Genomic DNA, 23,575 nt, shown 5'->3' on the forward strand with positions numbered 1-23,575 from the left:
ATAAACAGGAAAATTTATCTACCCGCAGAAATGCATAAAACAGAAAAATATATCAACTCTGCATCAACCTCCCTTGATGCATCTGATTATGCTCAAACACCGATTTAAGTCCATTTAGCTTTTATTTCACCTCTTTAAATGCACTGACTGCAATGTTTTAGAGGCTCTGTTTTAAATGCAGAAAAACAAAAACTTCTGGTGGTTTTGACGTGACACCGTCTGTTTTTCTTTACTTTTCACCATGAATGTCTCTGTCATAAAAATATTAAAATTTAAATAATTGTTAAAATGTCATTATGAATTATTTGTGGGACACTGAGACGAGTCCAGTCATGCAAAAATCCCAAAAGGTAACAGACATGGAAACTCTGAAGTGATAACAGTCAGAGAGAATCATCGAGACAAAGGAGAGAAGAATCCTTTTTTAATGTGTAAACCACTCTGAAAACAGGTGGCACAACTGGACCTGATAACAACACAGAGAAGAAAAGTGCAGCCCGGACTTGTGGCACTATTCATCCATCCAGCTGTAAAATCAATAACCGTCTCACACAAACACAGCAGAGATGAACCTCTGTAACTGAGGACCGAGCTTAATAAAGATAGGACAGGAGGAGACGCAGCGAGGCGTCCAGAGAGCCGCACAGGGATGCACAGACAGAAAGGGGAAGGCTAATAGGAAAACAGGAGATTTGGGGCAAAATCCATGTCCTTCCACCATCACTCTGGCTGCTGCCATCATTCATCTTCATCAGCAGCTATGGGTATTAATCAGCATTTAACAGCGGCATCGATCAGGCGCCACCTTAGAGCTGCGGCTCAGTCGTGCATCTCCTATCGAGCTTTGTAAGAGCAAAGCTCTAAACGTGACTATTGATCTGTGGGGCAGCTCTGCTCCTCTGCGCCGGGATCACACTAAACAACTCTGTTATGGCGCACACTGCTGGTTTATCTGTGCAATTAGTTTTGATGTTACAGCTCACCTCAGCGGATGTGCGCCGCTTTGATTATGAGCACATAACAGGCCATATAACTAGCTACAAACTCTTCTTAATCCCAGTAAAAAATATCCTTCAGGCTGTTCTGCATTTTATATATGCGCTCAGGCCGACTGTGGCATGTTTAGAAAAATGAATTTTTTCTTCCTCGTGACTCCTGGAGGTGTCAGAGCACTTGTCGCCTGACTGATTCCACAGCAGCTTCATGAGCATTTAAAAGACTCCAGTAAAAGGAATGAAGTGAAGATGTTGTTTAACTCTGATCTAGTTTGAGTGGGCACATTTAAAGTTAATGTATTTCCAACACCCAATTCTACAGGCACTTTGAGAAAAAATTATTATTATGGGGTTCACATGCTTTATGATTATCTGGTATATATTTATCATGTGTACCATCTATTCCCAACTGAAGTCATTCAAATTTTACCTTCATACTCTGAATATTTTTATAGAAGAAGGTTGTAACTTGGAGCCTTTTTATTTACATCGTTTATTTTTTATAGAATATTAACCCATCATAAAAATTCAGAAGTACAAAACACGCACAGAAAATTTCCAGAATGAAAAACACATTTGAGCATTTCTACGACGTAAATGTTACTGAGATGATGGAAGCTGAACGAGAACTTTCACATGCTCTGTCTTGGTTTGAACAGCCACCTATTCCATAAAAATCCATCCTCTGTCACAGACTGTGAGTCGCTGCAGTTTTGCTACTGAAACGATGATACCTCATGAAAAAAAATTGTCACGGCGGGGTGCGCCGATGTGTGTGGAAACAGGACCCAAAAGCAGATGATGACAAGGAGTTGTAAGGTTAAACAGAAAAGTGAAGCTTTATTTAAATGACGGCAGGGATAAACCAGGAAACCAAAACAAACTGGCAAAACACTAAGAGGTACTAAAACCAAAAACTATAACTGTGGAGAAAATAAACAGGCAAAGACGAAAACTAAGGCTAAGGTCAACATAACAAACGACCCGACAATGACATGCAGAAAACAAAGGGCTTAAATACATACAAGAGCTGATCAGGGGAAGTGAAGACACATGGGGGAACAGCTGACAAACATAACCCTAATGACAGGACCAAGAGAGAGTGAAACTAAATACAATGACCAAAGAACACATGACACTGTCAGAATAAAACAGGAAACACTGAAAACTAAACATGACAACACAATAAGACAGACCTAATACGTGATGAATGAATACAAAACCCCAAAACATAGAAAACCCAGGAACAATGACCAATAACTGCCCAAACTAAAGGCAAAATAGGAAATAACCCAAAAACTAATAACATATCAAAAAATGAGAAAAATACAAAGAGAACTCAGAGTGCTGGGTCGGAGACCCAGCCTGTGACAAAAATAACCTGAAAAAGGGCAGATTTCAGCCTTAGAACTTAAACAGTGCTATTTTTTAACTCACCCATATGTTCAAGGGCTGGACTCAGAAAATATTCATAGCATGAAGGTAAAATTTTGCATAACTGGCACAAAAACAAATCAACCAGCTGGAACGGAACATAACTTAAAAATGAAACCATATGCACAGTAAAGTGATGTCCTTGTAGATGACAGCGGGAGGAGGAAGAAAGTGTGTGTGCACTTCAGAAATAGTTCAGACTTTGACTAACCGGGTCACGAATTCTCTCCAGAAATGGCTGATGAGCTTTCAGATGTATTTCGTGGCAGTTTGAGTAAGTGCCATTTAGTTAAATTATATTCAAGAGAACATAGATGTCTACAGCCAGGTAATATATTCAATGCTGTGCAACACACACCAAAATATGGATAAACAGCACTGTGGCCCAGAGAAGTAATTTAAACTCAGGCCTCTTCAAAAATAAATGTTCTGCACTCATATAGCACGTTCGAACTTTAGCGTTTCTGTGAGTACTTTGCAGTGTAAAACACACACACATGCATGGCTAAAAAGCAGCGGGACACACTACACAAACATGCATGAACTTTGATCATCTGGACAAATGCTCTGAAAGCAGTCCAACACAGACTGTGCTTGTATTTTATTTCAATATTTCATTGGCTAATCAAGATCAGGAAGAATTTACAGATTGGAAATTTTGGTTCATTCAGGACTTTTTGCAGCTCATCACAGATTAACACAACCTCTGCAGCCGTTCCAGATTGGAGGAGGATTGGAAGTAATCCCATCACATACATCTCAGCTGGCAGTGTTCCTGATGAAATTACTCAAATCCACCTAATCGGTCCACAGTATTTAAAGATAGAAAGCTTTTATTCAGCAGTTTTAACACTTATATTGTGGAGTATTTTGGTCCTTTCAGGGGCATTTCACAACCTCTGCCACAGAGGTTAAGCTGCAGTCTCTCCGTCAGCAGCTTTCACTGAGGTTTAGTGGACAGGATCAGCCTCAGGCTACGACAAGCTAATTAGATCAGGAATATCCAGATTTGAGTCCTGAGGGGGTAAAAGCGGGGTCAGGCGCTGAATTCAAATTAATTTAAAAGTGCCAAAACACTTTCCACAGCCCTCGGGGTGGATTCTAAAATATTAATTTGCCACTCTCTACAAATAAAACACCTAATTTGAAGCACTAATTGCTTTTTAAAAACAAAAAGTTCAGGAGTGTAACACACATGTGACGCCCTGAAATAATAAACATAATTAATCAAATCAGGGGGATATGTTTAAAAAAAGTTTTAAAATAACCCTGAAGCCTATGAAGTCATGAAATTAACAGGGTGTTTCCAAAGGTCAGGGTGGCGTCTTCCTAGCCTGTGTGTACCTACATGGATATACATTCCCACATCTTCACTGTCATGCTGAACGATGTTACAGGCAGCATAACGACTTCTCCAGACCCTTTCATGTCTGTCACGTGTGCTCGGGGTGAACCTGCTCCCATTTGGGAAAAGCACAGGGTGCCAGTGATGGACTTGCCAATTCTCATATTCTGTGGCAAATGCCAATCGGGCTCCATGGTGCTGGGCAGTGAGCACAGGGCTCACTACAGGATGTTGGGCCCTGAGGCTATCCTCATGAAGTCTGGTTCTGATTGTTGGGTCACACTGGTGGCCTGCTGGAAGTGATTTTGTAGCTCTGGCAGTGCTCATCCCGTTTCCTTGCACAAAGAAGAAGATACTGGTCCTGCTGGTGAGTTAATTGCGTTCTACTGCCCTGCCCAGTTCTCCTGGGATCGCCTCCATGCTCTTCAGACTGTGCTGGGAGACACAGCAAACGCTCTGGCAGGGACACGTATTAATGTGCTATTGTGGAGCAGTTAGGCTATCTGTGCAACCTCTGAAGGGTCTAGGTATGGCCTCATGCTACCAGTAGTGACACTGACCCTAGCCAAGTGCAAAACTAGTTTAAAAAAAATTGTCAGAAAAGATGAGGAGGAAAGAAATGTCAGTAGCCTCCGTCTGTAAAACCATTCCTGTTCTGGGGGCTGCATCATTTTTGCCCTTCATGTGCACAGATTTGCATGAACAAGTGCAGAAGTGATTAACTCTTGATTTTAATTTAGGAGCTTTTAAGTTTGCTTTTATCAAACAGGACAAAATTAAACTTATTTGTGTCACATCTTCACAAATATGAAACTGTAACAAGAAAAAATATGATACATGATTTAGATTTTCTCAAGAAAATATCACAAAGCCATCTGGATCCAGGGACTTTTCTTTGGTGTCCGTGTCATTTGGTATTAAATTAAGTAATCTTAGTGTATTTATCAAAGACACTGAAAATGTTTACCTCAATATTAAGAATATCTCCAGATTAGCAGGAACAAGCATTTGTACTACTTGCTTCATCACAGACGTTACAATGAGGAACCTTCGCGGTTGAGACTATTTCCTGTGATATCACTGCTCAAAGTTAATGTTAGAAAAAAATTATCCTGAAGAGAAACAAAATGGTGAGATGCAGATGCTTGGAGCTGGTGCATTGATGTTGTCGGAGTCTTTAACAGAGCTTAAATTTGTTTTTCAGCCCTGAACATTTAATGTGTGTGTCTGCCGTGCTTTTGCTGTACAGGTCCGTCGTGGTGAAGACGGAGCACGGTGGAGCTGTGTGTCTATTACACTTTTTAGAGCAATAGGGCTTTGGAGCGTGATGTCACAGGGGTGGGCGTGGAAAGGATTTTGGCCCGATCCGCCATTTTGGGGGTCTAAGTAAGGAGCGAAAGCATAGCCATGGTTCGTACTTGCTGTGTGGTCGGCTGCAATGTTCGATCTTACGACCGGCACGGGAATAAGTTTGGATTGTCTTTTTATGCTTTCCCAACCTGGAAGCAACATGAAGGAGCTCATGTATCGGATATTACCAAACGAAGGCGTCTAGCCTGGATAGCAGCCGTGAGACGAGCTGATATCAAGTTCTGTTACGTCTCCAGATATCAGTTGGTGTGCTCAAGACATTTTCATTCCGGTAAGTTCTAAATATGTTCACATCACACTTTATAGCTGAATAATATCATCGTTGGTGGTCTCGGAAGTTATAGAAATTGCGATCAAACATAGAATGGAGTGACTTGATTGGCTGATGTAAAGACAATAAATGAAATGAGACAGGAAGGACACAAATTGGCGTTAATAATTTGCCCGATTATCAATGTGTTAATTTACATGTACTTTACAATTATGGGCATATAATATGATAACGATATTTTAGCAGTTCAATGATAAATGTGTAACATTAATTATGGTGGGGGGTGGAAAATGGCTATTTCACTCGATGCACTCCAGCTGACTTCCTTTGGTATGAATGACGACGTACTCAGAGTTTGGCGGCTTGAAAATAGCCAAATCTTGCACCCAGCTAGAGCTGGGCGATATGAGATTTTTTCATATCACGATATGTTTTTTTCATTTCAGGCGATAACGATATCTATCACGATATAAGCCAAATAACTATATTTGTAAGATTTAAATGTGCCGTTGCTCACAAGTAAAATGTGAAATAATCAGCAGCTTGTTTTTATTTAAATATTTATTTCCCATAATAAGTTCAACAGGGTAGATGTACTTAAGGAACATGAGACTTTTTCAGATAAATAAAGGCAAATATTGCAAACTACACAAAAGGCAGCCGCTAAAGCGTTTAAGTTTCAAAACAGAACAAACGAAACAGACTAAATTGTCAATTCCACTTAGAAACAACATATTAATTCTAAAAATAAATCTTAGTTTGTTTTACAGAAGAACAGACAAAACTGACTAACTTTTGTCAATATCAAATAAACTGAGAACTAAAAGGAAATTCTCAATCTCTCCTTGTTGTATAGCTGAGCTTTTCAAACAGTTTTAACAGTTACTTTAGTCTGACAAAAGCCGAATGACGAATTAGCGCTTCCAGTCAGAGACTGAGGCTACGTCCACACGTACACGGGTATTTTTGAAAACGGAGATTTTCCGTTTTCGTTTTAAAAAAATAATCCCGTCCACACATAAAGGCAGAAATGAAGAAAAACGCTGCTAGGAACATGCCAAAGCAGCAGGTGGCGCTAGATTCCTAACCGTACCGAAATGTTGGCCAATCAGAAGTCTAGAAGCCTCGGTGGGAAAAAGTAAACAAAGCTGGGGCATAGAAGCAGAACCGAGTCGTAAGTGTGGAGGGACAGTAACTGTGTATATGTAAGCATTTAAACACTGCAGAGAGTAGAATTAACAGTAACAGTATTGTAGAAATTCATTTCACCGAAACAATAACGTGGCGCACAGTGTGACGCATGCACCAGTTTATTGTATTTCCAGACTTGCTTTCGGCACAATTTACAGTGCACGCTACTATGTTTTTTGTCAGACTTGAAATAGCCGAAATACCTTCACACTACGGAACTTCTATGGCTCTTCCGTTCGACAATCTCTCCGGCATTGGAACCATCATCTGTTTTCTCTTCGGTCACGCTCGGTTGATTTTTCTAGTCGGCACACTCATTTCCTCCATTACCCGCTGGCTCCATTACCCGCTGGCTGCTTCCCAAACAAACACACGTGCGGCTTGGCACTTGTGCTGTACGTAACAAGTCACGCGACGTGACGCTGCGGCTGTGATTGGTTCGGCTCTGCGCTACTTAATTTGGATTGGCTGACCTTTTAAAAAAAAAAAAAAAAAAAGGACAAGAGCGGCGAGGTCTATCGCGATAGCTTAATTTCTCTATCGAGTAAAAGTTATATCGCGATACATATCGTTATCGTTCTATCGCCCAGCTCTACACCCAGCCATTTGTAAATTGGATGTGCGCCTCCAGTGACTTGTAATTACGAAACTGGTTCGCTGTGTAAGCGCTTACTCCACAAACAAGATACGTGAAGATATCGGGGTAGGACAGTGGCGGTAAGTCGTCTGGGTCTTTACTCCACTGCCGTATTTCATATGGGTCCAGATTTGCGATGCACTCTATTTTTTTTCAAGTACCGCTGCTTCGCCTCTGGACGCAATCGGTCTCTATACCGTCCGTTTTCTTTTGAGCTGCTTTTAAGCATCTTTCTTGTCGTCGTCGTTCCAACACAGTGTGTTTGTTTTGATTCGTAGACCCCGAAAATGGAGCTGCGCTCCCACAATGCATTGCGGCGTGACGTCAACTCCAAAGCCCTATACTGGATTGGGAAGCCGCTGTAAAATTCACACTGCAGCTCAACAGAACTATAAATGAAACAACTCATTTTGATTCAGAGTTCGTTCATTAACTGAATTCTCCGACCACTTCATTAGTAAAACAAACCAATCAAATCGTGTCCGTCACTGGCTCGGCCAACAGAGTGCTGCAGGAATGAGTCTGAAAACCCAGAAATGAGTTAGTATTTTTGGCTTTTTGGCTCCCTGGTCAGTGGGTTATGTTGATGGCTTTTTGGTTAGATGCCTGAAGTGTGTTTAAGATGAGCTTTAAACATAACACAGAGTTTATCTTCTGCATTAATCCAAAAGCTGTTGGAAAACCCCACTCACAGGTTTGCCCGTTTTCCATGTCTCACTGACTGATTGCTGATGTATTCACTGACTATCCCACTCCCATTTATCATTTCCCACCAGCTAAGAGGAGAAGTCTAAATTCAAGAGCTCAAATATTCTCAAATGTGATAATAATTAATGGTGTGCTGATTCTTAGCAGTAAATTGTTATTTTACAAAGCTCTTTATTATTATTGTGTTTTTTTTATTGTTATTTAATTTCTTTGTAAATGTTTCCTCAATAGTAGATCACTACACGCGTTGGTGCTGTGGTATAAAATCCAGGACGCTATAAAAGTGTAGAACCGAGCTCCTAATCACACAGAAAAGCCGTTTCAGGTGTTAATAAGGGCTTTAATTTGCTCTGCACTGCACTGCTGTAGACCCTAATGGTGTTATTATCGAGCTCCGTGGCTTTTCTCCTGATGGGAATAATTACACAGCAGCGAGGAACGTCAATGAACATCGTGGACAAACACACTGAGAGAGAGCGTTTGTCGAGAGCGGGAGAAATCAATGATGTGTTCAAACATCCCTCCCCCTCTCCACAGAGGGGGATGAGAATCTGCTCGCCGTTTTGTAAAGAAAAACGCGGAGAGAGAAAAAAGCATTTGAATGTTTACAAAGTGAGCAAACATGGCTGAACTAAAACGAACAATGGGAGGTGACACGGCGAGGAAACGACGAAGAATTTGCATTTTACCAACCACCACTTAATGCTAACCCTCCTCCGACGCTAATGATAGCATTCAGCATCGGGAACCCCCCTCCGCTGCTTGCGCTCTCACGCGCTGAACATCAAATCAGTGCGTGCGCGCTCATCAATATTCATGTGCTCCTGAGTGAGTGTCAGACGGCAGGTGAGACCATGCTGTGCACTTCCAACGGTTCCATTTATTCTGATTTACCGCTCACCCTCAGCAGCCCGCCGCAGTGTCATAAATCAGGCGGCGTACCGTAGCTTGGCGAGGAGGAGGTTAATGGGCCATTCAGCCGTACTCGGTCCGAGCAGAAAGCCAGGGCAGGGGGGAGACGTGGCTCGGCTGGTGAGCACCGTGAGCGTTGAGGTCACCGTGAGCTGGCTGCAGGAGCACTAATATTGTTTTACAAATACAGCTTATGTCAACATCTGAGAAAACCTACAGTTCAGCAAATACAACAAAAAAGTGTCTCAAAAAGTAAAAGAAAGCAGTTTAATATGCTGTTCGTTTATATAATTAAACCAGATTTAACAGGGCTATGAAATTTGAGTCGCCTATGGATCTGAAAGTACAAATCCATTCACTCATCCAAAAGAAAACTCACAGCTGAAGCACTTTGACTCCTTGGATTGCCGTAGTAACACATTGCTGTACATTAGGAAAAATCCCCCAGTAAAGCACTCCAATCAAATTATTTGGATACATAATGAATGTTTCACACCATCAAATTGAACAATTTCTATGAAACTTGAAAAATTCTGCTAATCTCCGTGTTCTTCTTACTGGGCACTACCAGAGCAGCTTTGCAATAGTCACAGTTATAAATAATCCCTGTTTAGCCTAACCTGACCTTAATGTAGCCCCTCAGTACATCCTGTGCCAACTTTCTCCTCCGAAAAGATTGTGAGGCTTCTGTGCACACCACCAGTTATGTGCGTAATATGAGCATATTAGTGATATCCACTTTCTACAATATCCAAAACTGAGTAGGGGAGACCGGGGATAGTTGTAACATTTTTGACATTTCTGTCTGTAAATTGGAGCTTGTTTAAGGTAGTGGATTCAAAATGTAATGCAAAGTATTTACATGTCTCTGCTATTAAATAGTGCAGCTATTTTCTCTGCAGCACAATTACCCATTGCATGGTATGGTCTCAAACACGAAGAGTGAAATGTTACGATTAACCCCATAGTCTGGGTTAGTTGTAACATATCCTGGGGTAAAATGTAACACAATGAAATAAGGGTACTAACAAAATATTAACATGTAATCTTTGTTTATTCAACACATGAATGCACTTACATCCATTTATGTAGCTGTGTGTGTGTGTGTGACAGAATGCAGAAATCTAGCTTTTGAACATATTCCAACCCCCCAAAAAAGATAAATTATGGAATTTTCTATAACTGAATATTTCATTCATTTTGGTTGGTCTTCCTCGAGGTTGGCCTCATTGGCTCAGTGGGCATTATAACCTACAACTCTTGCACCAATTTTGAACATAACAATGAAGCTGAAAAAATGTAGTTGTTCACCAGCATCGCAATTCCATTACTTTTTATCCTGGCTTACCTTGGTGTGGTTTGCAAAGTGCTTCAGAAAGATGAGGAAATCTGTTTCGTGCACCCATCCTGATTTATTTCCACTACCAGTACTTCCTACTGGTCCATCTCTGACACAGTGGTCTGCATAATGTATGTGTGGGAACACAAACAGTGGAGAAAATTGTGTTGCCAATGGCATTAACCGCATATACAAATGCGACCAGTGAACCTCTCTCTGCTGATGTCGTTGCCCCAACTTGTTTAATATAAGTTAAAGTAATAGTGTGGTAAGTTGTAACATCTGCATTATTGTTACAACTGACCCAGACTGTTGCTGTTACAACTGACCCAGACTCCTATAGCCATGAACTAGCTAACATTACAGCCAACGGCTAAAACACTAGCACTAAAGACCTAAACAGAATATATCTCCATAGACAAACAAATAACATAATTTAAGTTTGATGAGTTTAACTGCAAAGCAGATAATGCTATTAGAAATTGAAATAAAGTAGAAAAACTTACTTTTTGGCATACAAATTACTTTTTTTCGTGTTAAATTGTCTGTGTTTGACAAAATGTGCTGATTTTTCACATGTGATAGCAGAACTGAATTGGGCGTGCACAGGATGAGTCACATCATTTGAAACTTAGCTCTGATTGGAGAAATTGGAAGTGTTACAACTGACCCACGTTACAACTATCCCCGGTCTCCCCTATTTAAAACTGTAGAACTGAGCTCATCAACAGTCTGTGGTTCAGTCCACAGCTATTTGGAGAATAACACACATTTGCTAATTTTCTGCTTCCCTCTGTATACCACAGTGCATTTTAAATCAGTGAAGACGTGACTCAAGTACACATTTCCAGCTTTAAGTCAGAGTATTTACTCGCTCAGTGAAAAATACTCTCGAGGAGGTAGGTGTCTTCTTGTGAAGATCTACAATCAAAAGGCTCCTTTATGAATGGAAATAGACTCTTTTTAACAATGTGCAAACCACTGGTTAGGTCAGATTAGCTCTTAAAAACATCTAAACGCACCTGCAGAGTCCAGGAAAAAAGATCTTTGGGCAGATGGAACCAAGGTGAGTGATGGGAAGAGAAAAGCATGGAGACGGTGAGAAACGTAACATTTACCCTGTCATTTCGTAGCTCAAATGGCTCACACTCCATCACTCTTTACATCTTATTGCCTGAAAACTGACAAATGTGACTTTGATCTTGAGCACAACTTGACTGAAAACAGATGAGTTGATCAACATGTGTAAGATTGCCTTCCTCTCCCTGAGCCTGGTTCTACTGGAGGTTTCTTACTGTTAAAAGGAAGTTTTTATTTCCCACTGTCGCCAAAGCACTTACTCATATAGGATCATCCGATTGTTGGGGTCTTCTCTGTTTTCTCTGTATTATTGTAGGGTCTTTACCTTAAATTTGGTACTTGGAGGCAATAATATTTAAATCCTAAACCGTTAATGCGATACTTTTGTTAAACTCTTTGCAACACTGTGCACAAACCTATGGCTCTAACTGTGACTGTAATTCTAAACTCACCCCCCACCCCAAATACTACTATGTACTACTAATACTATGTATTAGTAGTACATAAACTACTACAAGCAGCATTCAGAAATGTGTGGTAATAATCCCAAAGACAAGTTTCAGGCAGAATATATCCATGGCTCAAACTTCTAAAGCTATTTATTCTGAAGCTATATATGCAGAGCACGCATACAGATGAGAGGAAGGAAGGCTGTAGTTCAAGGAGAAAGACAAAGCACAATCGGATGCGAGAACAGGACAATGTACGGCCTGTGCTTAAACCCAAAAGGTGTAAAAATCCCGGGAAGTATTCAAAGTGGGAATTCAGACTAATTATGAAATATGAATTGCACATCCTGCATTGTAGTTTCTGCACTTTGCTAGATAAATGCTTTAATACAAAAGCACCAAAAACATATTTTAAAGTGAAAAATAATTTGTTTCACTGCATAATAATGGACGATGTGGGGATTATCCTTTTCTCACATTCAGTGAACATACAGAAAAAGATGACAGACGTAAACAGTTTTAAATCTTTTCTCACTGTGAGCTCCAAACAGGACCTGCCGGCCAACCTGCGTCCACAGTCTTATCTTAATTATATTTAAACTGCGTGTTTTGTTTGCATGTAAACACACTCGGCCATTTCAGAGTCGATGAGGTGAAACCGGCAGCCGGCAGCACAGCTCCATCAAAGGCGACATTTAAATTTAAACAAGGAGGCTGTTTAGTTTCCTCTCTTTATCTTCCCTCCGAGTGTGTGTGTGTGTGTGTGTGTGTGTGTGTGTGTGTGTGTGTGTGTGTGTGTGTGTGTGTGTGTGTGAGTGCGTGAGTGTGTGTGTGTTAAATGGTTTTTGTTTTCTTGGGAGTTTTTTGTGCCGCCTCTTTATCGAGCTGTTATTTTTCTCCTGAAAAGAAACGCTGATTCATCTCTTTACGCTAAACGCTCATCTCAGCAGGGCGATCGAGGGACAAGAAGACATAATTACAGAGTTCTGCTCGGTGCCCTCGCTCTGTGTCTCTCCCATCATCGCCATCTCTCTCTCCATCTCACCCTCGTCCTCTGTCTCTCCTTTGATTTCTTTTTTTTTGCCCTCGCGTAGTTGATGTGAAGTTAATCAGGAGGTAGGAAAACACACTTTGCAGTCTGAAGGTCTGCCTCCAACAAAAGCGCAGATCAATGTGAGGACTGTACAACCCCAGAGCTGCCGGGAACCTGAGAGGCCTCCCCATCGGTTAATTAAATGCTGATTCATATGGATTCAGGAGGCACCGACCTGCAGGCAGCCCTGCACGTGGAAGGAGGAGGCTTCACTGAAGTCAAAAGTTCTAAGATTTTTGCAGCTGATAGAAAAAAAGGAAACAAAATAACGTCTCAATTAGAAAATGAGACAGACAGCTATGGAACTGCAGGTGAAACGGTGGCTGGAACCCACTGAGCGTTTCCCGTCAGGGACACAGTTGTTAAATGTTTCCCTTATTGGACGTTTACAATATCATCAAAAATACAAAATATTGCTTTTAATGCCGTAATTTCACTTGATAGTTAAACACATTTTAAAGTGGACCTACTAAGTAGATCATTACCAGCTCCATGTCTTTATTCTTGGACTGCAGTAGAGCAGCTTTGCATCATTCACAGTTCTACACATTCGTATGTCTCATCCACGTTATGCCATGAACCATTTTAATGTGAGGAGCAGCAGAAAATCTGTAGCTTCTTGTGAAAGTGTTTTTATTTAACTTTATTTAACTCCCAGGTATGGCACGAAAACATCGAGGGAATGTGTCCTGTCATCAATCCTAAATCGACCAACAGCCTGCCTGCAGAAGAAGAACGCTGGAATTCGATGTTTTATGTGTAATTTAATGGACACTGGTAGCAATGCACATGCTCAAGTCTACCTTGTGGACTCACACACACACCACTCATTTACATGTACATTACATCCACTCATTTCATACAATAAAACTGTGCATTCATTTAAATATTGTGCATATTGTAATTGGGTTGTATTTATACATGTGTGTGTATAGTATATATCTGTGTATGTATCCATATTGATTGTACTTTGGTCATTGTTTGAGTCATATACATTTCAATAACAATAAATTGAATCTAATCTAATCTAAAATTTCTTTCTCTCTAAGGAAAAACTAGAGAATTAAAGTGACACTTTATTTAACTACAGAGATACAGTCCTGTGAAAGACGAAGTACGCCCTGAGATTCAGTCGCTTGTAGAACCTCCTTTAGCAGCAATAACTTGAAGTAATGATTTTCTACATGACTTTATCGCCCTCTCACATCACATCACATTTTGGCTCACTCTTTACAGAGCTGCACTGAGGTTTGCAGGATTCATTAACAGCTCTCTGAAGGTCCCACCACAGCATTTCGGTCAGTTTGAGGTATGGATTCGTTGGCTTTGCATTATTGTCCAGTTGGTTTGGTCTGAGCTTTAGCTGTCAGACATATGTCCTCAGATCTGACTCTGATATACAGAGGAGTTAATGGTCAACTCAGTGACCCCCAGGTGCCCAAATCATCAGCCCTCCATCATTGTGCTGACAGTTGGTTTGAGTTGTTTGTGCTGATATGCTATTTTTTGTTGTTGTTGTTGTATTTTTCTCTCTAATGTCCTGCTGTTTATTCTGGACAAATATCTCCACTTCTGGTCTCATCTGTACAAAGGACATTGTTGTGGTGGGTTTTTCAGATACAGCTTGCAAACCTAAGTCATGCAGCCTTTCTGGAGAGAAACAAGCAACACTCGTTCAGTCTTTTACGAATTTCACTGTCAAGAACATTTAAACTGCCGTCCGAGGCCTGTAGAGGCTGAGATGGAGCTCTTGGGTTTTTTGCAGTTTTTCTGCTTGGATGAAGATTGTGGCACACCTGAATGCTCCAGACCACCAAACTGCCAGAACCTCTGTTTTTCTAAAGGTGCTCACTCTTACTGGTCATCAGTTAATCAAGTGCATTTGAGTAGCAGCACCTGACTACTACTTGACATTTTAATTCTTATGTAAGTAATGAGGGTGTACTTAATTTTTCACACGACTATATATCTGTGTCAGGGCAAGGGGCTGAACATGAGCCTAAAATGTTTGTCTAATATTTTTCACCCCAATTTGCGACATTATATTACAAAATACAAATTACAAATATTCTTGATTTCCTGTGACCCTCCTCCCGTCAGCAGACAGGTTAAAAAGAAAATCATGGAAACAGCGCTGTGCCAAACTGGCACATCACACGAGTGTGGGTCTGTCATTGTGTGCTTGGATCCTGAGCAGAGGACTGGACGGCAGCCCCAGAGACTAAAGCGATGAGCCCGGATCAGTTTGGAAACACCATCTGTCTGTACATCAGTAATCACATTCCTCCAGCATTAGAAAGCACAACCATAACATCGATGATGCCTTTGGAAAGTGACGCCTTTTTTTGGAGACCTAAAATTTTTCAGGAGACTTGATTTTAGAAGAAGAGCACAATTAGTTTTAGGCTGTTGATTAGCCATTAGGATTTAGCGAAAGTGCTAAACAGGCCGAAGTGCAGGACATCGACAGAACACAAAGAGAACACATAAATGTTTAAATTGAGAAAAGTTACCATTTTAGGAAGAATGTTAGCTCATTTTGACTAAATAAAATAAATAAATGGGTTTGTGAGAGTTGCAAATCATTGTGTTCTATTTTTATTTACATCTTACACCCTGTCCCCACTTTTTAAGAGGTGGAGTTATGAAGAACAGCACTGAGAACACACTCAGCATTAAGGATAATTAACACATATCGTTTGACGCAAGAGTCGCACGAAAAAGCTAACAACCATGATCCATCCATTCTCTTCCACCTATCCAATCTTAAAAACCGTAAAACCCTCAAGCAGTCAGCAACAAATTCAGTCTGAATTGTTTTTTTTCTCTTCCAACACCAAAGTGAATGTGGCCAACTTCCGTGACTGGTGGCTTTTTTTTTATCCCACAGAAAGGATACAAAAAGGTTAAGTACTGACATCAGAGGATATAACAGTTTTACCCTGGTGGTTCTTGTTTTTTGTGAAAAGTAAAATAATCCAAGCTTTCAAAATAAAACTAGGATGTTTGGAAAAATGATTCTGTTCTCCAGAAGACATCAGGTTTCTGATATTCCACTTAGTAGTTTTGTGCTTACTGGAAAAAAGTCACAATAGTTAGAAGTGACCAAAAAAATTCAGGGTCCTCAGAAGTACAAAAGTATTTGTGTGTCTGCATGAGTCCCAAACACAGAGGATGCAGTCATCGATCATATCTGAGAGATTCAGTAAAGCTTCTGTGAGAGGCGGCGTAATCGCACAACAGTCCCTCTGTGTGTGTGTGTGTGTGTGTGTGTGTGTGTGTGTGTGTGTGTGTGTGTGTGTGTGTGTGTGAGACTGTCATGTCATGTAAGCCAGCAGCTGCTGGACTTTGTCACACGGCTCATCCACCATGATGACAAACACCCTCGCCTCACACTGACATGCACTCAAAATAAACAAAGATTTGGAGCGAGACTAAAAAACTAGAGCAATTACAGTTCATTTGGGTTTTCCACAGCTGTGGAAGTTTCCACAGCTACTTTTAGAACTATTAACACAGAATTAACACATCAAAAAATGTGGCAGTCCAATAGAAACGGACTTAGTACAAAGCAGCAAGAAGAAGGTGAATGAAAAACCCAAATGGCATCACTTCTCCACCTGTTTTCTAATCATATCAGCTTTTATTTGAGTTACATTCAAGCAGAAACCTCCTTATGGGAACAATGATGTCAATGCAGTTCCTCTAATGTCCACTAGAGGCTCCAGCAGTAAGTCAGACTTCAATGTTACAGCACAAATAACCATGTTCACAGCCTTCTACAAAAAACAAAATTGATTTTTATAGATAATGTTGCAGTTTTACACATTTATCTCTTGCATTTAAACTGCGTGAGGTAAATAAAAGTTGCAGTAGGTGGGCTCACTTACGATCACACTGAATTAGGGACTCACTTTCCTAACCCAGCTAATCAGCTCCGGTGCTAGAATTAGCTGATGACTCTCTAGCTGAGCTTACCTTAAGCCCACCAGTCCCACATCATTCCTCACCCTGTCATCCTCTCAGCTCCCAACAATCAGCCATGCTTTCCACCCCTATCACCAGCCAGTCCTCTCAATACTTTCCAGTCATTTACCCACATCGGCCAACTTGCACTGTCCACAAGCCTTGATCCCTACAGAAGCACCATAAACCGTGCTGTGCGATGCTTCTTCCACTTCTTTGCAGTAATAACAGGTGACACGTGGTATTTTTGGTATTATTTTTGCCAGCATCTCCCTTATGACAACACAAACAGCGTGTTAGGCTATCATAACAATGTTAACAACAACCACTTGGCAAAATCAGGATGTCCTATAGGTTACAGTGAGCTTTCTGATGCAGATCAAACAGTAACTGGATTTGAATCAATCCTGTATTACTGATATAAGAGTAAACTGTGCACTACACTGTGTGGAGGCATCTGAGCAGTTAATTGTGCCCTTTGATTAACGATCATCAAACAATTAAAAAACACAATGCCACCTGCGGTCGTGCTCAGCTCTCAGCATCCCAGAGAGAGCCATGTTTTTTCCTCTGCACTGTTTAACATCACCGGTGCAGTGAAGTATTGATAATGTATAAGTCACGCCACACAGCCCCACTTCCTTCACCTCAGACTGGAGCTCAGAGCCTTCCCCCAGAGTCTCGGTCTCTGAAGCTTAGAGATGCATACGCTGCTTTTAAAAAGTCTTTCTTGCTAACATGAAAGGACGTCTGCAGCGAGGAAAGAGATTTAAAATGCAGGATGGAGCAACCAGAACCTCTCAGAGGGCTTCAAACTGTGAGACAGACCTTTAGAGGATGAGGGACAGAGTTGAGAATCAGAGCGTAAATAATTATTCAGACGATCACACATTTATCAGTGATTATACACCTAAGCATCGCAGTTAGGAAGTTTATTTTTCTAATGTTCTTTATGTTATCTTGCAAGAAAACTGTCATAATAGTTGAATTTTTCAAAAAGAAAACCCAAAAGTAACAAAATTATAAATTTTGAAACTAGGATAATGATAGATTGAGCTACAGAGAAAGCAACGTGTGGCATCATTCAGTTTGCCAAAAACCTCAGACACAAGTTTACCTCGTATCCAGGGCAACAGAGCTGGAAGCTAAAACAAGAAAAAACATGCTAAAGCACGGCGTGTTTTTAATTAACCTGAAAATACTTTCACTATGGGCAACATTTAAAACAGTTTAAGTATGATGATTAATCTACGTGTACCTTTTGATTACTGTTAAATCAAAGTAGCTTTAGAGAAAACTCAAATATTCTTAGTCACCCTGTCATCATATTGTAATGAAATTTCTTTTCTCGGGATGCTTCCTGCACTGGGGTCGGTGCTCTGATGCACTCCAAAATTGGCTGCTGCGAGATGACGCTCCCATTTCAGAGATGTGCAAAGCGACAGTGTAATTTGGAGGGTTAACAGCCTGGAAAACATTGTTTGCCTTCCATTGAGACATTTGTGTTTTGCACTTTGCTTGGATTTTTACTTTCAGCTTGAATGCTGCATTTTTATTTCATTTGACTCAACTTTGTACTTTGAAACGTGCAGTACCTGCAGTACTTTTGTCATGCAAAACTTGAGTGTAAAGAATTTGAAGTCCACTTTGCGGGTTTTTCTTGACTGAACTCTCCTATCTGTGCTAACAGTGTGATTACAATAGAGGTTTGGAAAAAAATATTGCCTGGTCTGATTAGTCTCAGTTACTTATCCAACACTGAGATGGTAGGCTCAGACTTTTTATGTAAACAACACGACACCATGGATCTGTCCTGCTTTGTATCAGTGGTCCAGGTGCTGCTGGCTGTGTATACCTATGTGTATATCTATATACCTATGCAAATGGGAATACTGTTTTTAGGCACTGCAAGCTAATGAGACAGTTGTGCACATGGTTCCCATTAAGACTCCTTGTAAAACCCCTCCAAGACCCCCTGAAATTACACCACGTTTTTGATTACAGAAGAATTCTCAGGAAGTTTGGGGCTTCCGCAGCAGCTGTGACAGACTCGCCAAACTACTATTTTCCTCTGATGAGTAAACATTACTGAACTTGGGTCGACACGCTGCCGGTTTTTGCATCATCACGTGAACTTTCTTGGCTTGCTACCTGTGAATACTTCTGTCAGTGATAAATGTTGTAGCTACAATGAGCTGCTGTGTGTTTGTACCTCAGGCGAGAGCTCTGCTGCTCAAAGCAGGTTTGGTGTCGTTAGTTTTGATTAGGACACGGAGAAGGAGGCCGAACCCATCTGGAAGACAAGCTGGGGTGTTCAGACGGAAAAATGTCGCAGAAAACACACACTGATGAATAAAAGTCTGTGTACCTGCTCTCCATGTGGCCAAAAGGCTGAAACTTTTTTAAAAAACAATTAGCACATTTGAAAGACAAATCAAATGTAATTTGGCGGGAGATTTCTCGAGGTCAAATTATATAAAAAAAGACAAAGTGGGAACAAGCTTTGTCCATTTTTCTGTGTTTGTGGACGTATTGTTAATTCTAGCATCCACAAACATTCTCTGGATGTTTGGGCTGAGCTCTGACTCTCCACCTTAGTTTCTCATGATGGTAGAGGTTTAAGAAGTAAAGCTTATTTAAGCCTGCCGCCTTTTGCAGGCTGTGGTAAGTGAATTATGTGAAATCCTGAGCAACGAGGGTTCACGCACAGTGAACTGTTCCCACTGGCTCCCTCCACAGATCCTCACAGCCTCTCTGGGGGTTGGCTGTGCGGCTGCCTGGCTGTAAATCCCAACTCTGGCCGTCGCTGAGTCGTGTTCGTCCCGGCTTTAATCCGTCCAGCGGCGTGCGGCGGTGGGATTTGGAGGACAGTTTGGCTTTAGCTTCCATGTAAACAGAGAATGAGGTTAAAGCTGGGGACAGCTGGACCGTCATTCACTTTCAGCCTCAAACAAAATGCCAACTGCAGCACTAACAACCACAGAAAACCAGCATTGATAGAGCTGCTGTTCTGGTGGTACTACTATAAAAACACAAGTTTAACATGTAATGTTAGCAAAATTACTCCAAAGAATTTAAACGACATAAAGGATCTCGAACACTCAAAGATTCAAATGCACGTCCCTGTATCGCAGAGGAATGCTGTCTCTGTGAACCGCTCATGGATGTCTTCTAATGTAAATGGATTTACTGAAGCAACACTAGTTGTACTTGTTTTTTGGATAATTTGGATTATGGTATAATTCCCTGTAATTAAATGGAATTATAATTTAATTACGTTTAAATTACAATTATATTTACCTACAAATACATAAAGGTTGGTTCACTAGAATAAGGGGGTAGGGAGTCAAGTTTTTACAGGAAACAAAGAAATATTTATATTCTAAATACATTTATGTAGTGTGTAACTTCAGATATTTTACAGGAAAGCAGACAGAAATTATTCTGTACATAATTTTAACTGCAGTGTAAATAAATTAAAGTCTGTAATTTCATGGTAATTTTGCAGAAAAACAATGTTTCTCCATCTCACCTCATAGGTCTGCTGTAGCTTTTGGTCAGGGGCCATATCATGCACAAGACTAATGTTTATTTATTTATTTTAACTTTAAACAAATTTCATTAACTAAATTATCAATAAACTGTTTCAAATCTCTGCTAAATAATTACTAAAAAGTGAGGGAAATTGAATAATAGAACATCATGTACATAAACATAATGATGATAGAGATGTAAAAGTGCAAGATTGAACACTCAGTAATACGGGCCTCGCTCCTCCTATTGTTTGTTTTTCCACAAAATTCCTATTAAATTGTGCTCTACCTAAAGGTACGCATTGCTTTACTTAGTGTAGTGTTTATCTATATCCATACTATGAAGTAATAGCCTTAAATAACATTAAGCATTAAATACATTTAATTTGATAATAATTCTTTCTTTGATTCCTGTAAAAATCAGACTTGTTAGCCCCTTATTCTAGTGTACCTACCTTTAAGTATTTGTAGGTAAATGTAATTACATTGTAATTCAAAATAAAATACCTTTATAATTATAAATGAAATGCAGGGGAGTCGCATGTCGTATTGTAAAGTTTTAACAGATTATGTGTCAAAGCTATTTTGATAGAATGATACAAGGCTGAAAAACGGGGCCTCAGCAAAGGCTCATCAACACAACACAAAACACTATTACTGGCCTTCTTCCTTCCCTGGATTACACTTCTAAAAACAGGGAGGGAAGTTTGGTCTGAATTTCCAGAATTACAAAACATAAGTTTGCACTTGTATGGAGACACTGGGAACAGCACATTTTCTTAGATACAGATTTTCATCCAAATAGACTTTTCAGGTGTCATATTTAAATAGTCAGGTAGGTTGTGTGTATAAGCATCACCTTGATTTGTTATGCTGTCTACTCATCAAACGTGTCTGTTAGATATTAATGTTTCTATTTGTAATAAAGGTTCAGTATCCATCAGATTACTGCAGTGAAGGAAATTAAGCAAGTAAGCAAAATGTATCTACATATACGTCTCTGTTAGTTTTCATTCTAGAACAAAGAACCATTGAAAGGTTTTAGTCGGATGACCTCAATGACCTGCATGATATTTATTAATGCAGGAGTTCACTAATGTCAGCAGACGTGACTATGCAGAGCTCTCAAAGTAATCACCACTTTGGACCATTTATAAGTGACTTACTGAGACTAGTTTACAGTGAATTACAATTGGACACGGGGGAATGGGAGGCAGAGCCTTCAGTTTTCAGGCCCCTCTTCTGTGGAACCAGCTTCCAGTTTGGATTCGGGAGACAGACACTATCTCTACTTTCGAGATTAGGCTTAAAACTTTCCTTTTTGCTAAAGCATATAGTTAGGGCTGGACCAGGTGACCCTGAATCCTCCCTTAGTTATGCTGCAATAGACGTAGGCTGCCGGGGGATTCCCATGATGCATTGAGTTTTTCCTTTCCAGTCACCTTTCTCACTCACTATGTGTTAACAGACCTCTCTGCATTGAATCATATCAGTTATTAACCTCTGTCTCTCTTCCACAGCATGTCTTTATCCTGTCTTCCCTCTCTCACCCCAACCGGTCGCAGCAGATGGCCCCGCCCCTCCCTGAGCCTGGTTCTGTTGGAGGTTTCTTCCTGTTAAAAGGAAGTTTTTCCTTCCCACTGTCGCCAAAGTGCTTGCTCATAGGGGGTCATATGATTGTTGGGTTTTTCTCTGTATCTATGAAGCGCCTTGAGGCGACTTTTGTTGTGATTTGGCGCTATATAAATAAAATTGAATTGAATTGACACCATTCAACTGAGGCACAAAACATGGACAAAGTAGTATGACAAAGACTATTAACATGGTTATCAAAGCTAAGAGCCTGGTCCAATGTAATAAGTACATTTCTGACTTTTGATTTAACCAATGATGGCCAAGATTGTTGATCACAGTGGCAACAAAGCTGTCAAGAGCACAAACAAGAACTTATAATGATAATGATAACTGATAATTATTTTTGCAACATTCTGTGAAGAAATAAAACGTATAACTGGATATCATGTCATATGTAAGATATGTGACACCTTTAAAAATGCCCAAAACAGAACCTTGAGACACACGACAGGACAAGATAACAGAGGAGAACCCAAAGTTTTCAGAAATGATCAATGTGAGGATTTGGATGATGCTGTTAAATCAAAAATGTTCATCTTTCCTCGTCAAAATTTCATTAGAAATTCTAAGAAGAGCAGCTTCTAAAGAGTGATGATGATAAAATCAAGAACTGCATATATTTTTGTTGTTGTTTTTAATGCAGTGGCGTCTGATTCACATTTGGTTACTAAACAGCTGTGAATGAAGCAATAAAACACTTTTAAGTCAGTTACATGTGTCTGCATGTAAACTGTCTGATTTCTTTCATGGCAAACTTCACGTCTTTATTGTCACACTCATCAACTCTGCCACCTGATGTTATCATTGTAAACCTGTGATGGACGCTAATGATGCTTTAATTAATTAACTCAGAAGGATGAGAAAGAAGGAGATTTGGTCATTAACTTACTGTTAGGGAGCAGTATTTTTGACATTAATACTAATTTCTCGATGGAAAAATATGAGACAGCTTCTGAACACAAGCTTTGTTTTCTGGAAAGTCTAAGGAGGACATCTAGATGATGTTTAAGATTGATAAATAATCATCTCAACTATCAAGCTCAAGCTATCAAGAAAGGCTGCTGGCTTGTTTGTTTGGATATTCTTTATCTTTAGTTGTTTTTTTAACATTTCCACATTACTTCTTTTGAGTTCTTTAAGATTTATTGGTATTTATAATAATAAACGTATTAAATTATGCACACTTTTCAGTAACCGGTGCAAGATAATGTACAAACGTGCAAACTTTCTACTCCAAAGCAATCAAAGTGTCTTCCTAAAACCGCCTTTTCTCTACCTTGATGATGTACCACTTCCACCTGCACTGAGATTATGAGATGCTACTGCTTCTCTTCATCTTATCATGTCTCTAAGGCAGATCTCTAAATTATCAACAGTGCATAGTGACAACTGCAAAGCCCATTTCCAAGCAATCCCTAAACTTCATGCTGGAAGTTTCCTCCAAGATTTCCCTCCAAATGTGTTTAAATGTCAACATAGAACCAGCATAAAACAATTTCCAGCTGAGGATAGTGAATAGAATTCCTCTTTAGGACACTCTTTAGTTAAACTTTCATTATTTTTAAGCTTATTTCATAGTGTTGTGAGGGTGCAAGTCATGATCTTTTTCATTATTT

General features: G+C 40.1%; 1 protein-coding gene across 1 annotated transcript in view; it reads right to left on the reverse strand.

Moving 5' to 3' along the window:
* The window catches only part of LOC309711570 (RNA-binding protein Raly-like), an 83,889-nt gene that overhangs the window by 50,829 nt on the left and 9,485 nt on the right, over window positions 1-23,575 (reverse strand). The window lies entirely within an intron of this gene.

This window comes from Aulonocara stuartgranti (assembly GCF_965226115.1).
Source record: "Aulonocara stuartgranti genome assembly, chromosome: 7".
In the NCBI taxonomy this organism is placed as follows: domain Eukaryota; kingdom Metazoa; phylum Chordata; class Actinopteri; order Cichliformes; family Cichlidae; genus Aulonocara; species Aulonocara stuartgranti.